The following is a 1261-nucleotide window of genomic DNA, read 5'->3' as shown; positions in this document are numbered from 1 at the left end:
ACAGGAAGAAGTACAAACTGCATTAAAGTCACTGGCAAAAACAAAACAAAGCCCCAAACCCAACATCAACAACAGAACTCTGAAAATTGGTAGAATATCAGTTGAAACGTTTCAACAAATGAATGCAGTATGTTCACACATCCATGCTAAGAAATTTGAAAGATATGCCTGAGCAAATGGATAGAAAATGTACTTATTCTTCTTGTCTATTCTGAAGAAATGCAATAAAAAAGAACATGGGGTTCTTTGAACAATGTCATTAGTAACATACACAAGTAAAAATTTGCTGAAAATAATTTTTAAAATGATTGCACCAGTACAGTGACAGAAAACTGCTAAAAATTCAGGCCAAATTCAGAAGAGAACTTGGAAGGAAGGATCATGGCTGATCTCAGATGGATCTTGGCTGAGAGCAGAGAATACCAGAAAGATGTTTACCTGTGCTTCATTGACTATGCAAAGGCATTCTACTGTGGTAATCATAAAAATCATGGGTAACATTGTGAAGTAAAGCAATTCCAGAATAATGTGAAATCTGTGCACAAAGAAGCATTTGATTAGAACAAAGGAAAAGGGTGGTAGTTTTTATACTTTCAGCATATTTATCTAATCTATGCTGAACAATTAGTCTGAGAAGCCAGATTATATGAAAAAAGAACCATGAATACTGAAGGAAGATTCATGAGCAATCTGCACTACACAGATAATACAGATTAGCTTGCTGAAAGTGAAGAGAACTTGAAAGATATAGTTTTTATTATACTAATTTATTTACAGAATTTGAATACATAAAGCAAAGGTTAAAGCCTTCAGTATGGATTCTATCTCAGCATAAAGGAAACAAAATTCCTCACAAGTAAACCAATAAAAATCATCATGAAAAAAATGGAAAACATAGAGATTGTCAGGGATTTCCTTTTATTTGAATCCATGCTTATGAAAGCAGCAGCTAAGACATCAATATATTACATTGAGAAAATCAGCAAAACCTCTTTTAGAACTATTAAAGAGAACAGCTTCCACTTTGAAGACTAATGTGAAAGTGACCAAAGCTATGCTTTTTTCTTATTTTATTTTTTATTAATATTTTCATGAAAGTTTACAGAAAACTTAGATTTCCATTCATTCAATCATTCATTGTTACACATTTTTCTCCTTTAAAAATATTCTTCTATTATTGCACAATTCCCCCCCAGCACACTTTGCTATGCACCTCTTATTCTGAACTGTTGTCATGAAAATAATACCTAATCGTATACCC

This window comes from Elephantulus edwardii, unplaced genomic scaffold, assembly GCF_000299155.1.
Source record: "Elephantulus edwardii isolate Elephantulus edwardi_28Jun2011 unplaced genomic scaffold, EleEdw1.0 scaffold00031, whole genome shotgun sequence".
In the NCBI taxonomy this organism is placed as follows: Eukaryota; Metazoa; Chordata; class Mammalia; order Macroscelidea; family Macroscelididae; genus Elephantulus; species Elephantulus edwardii.
Note: the sequence above shows the minus strand (reverse complement) of the source record.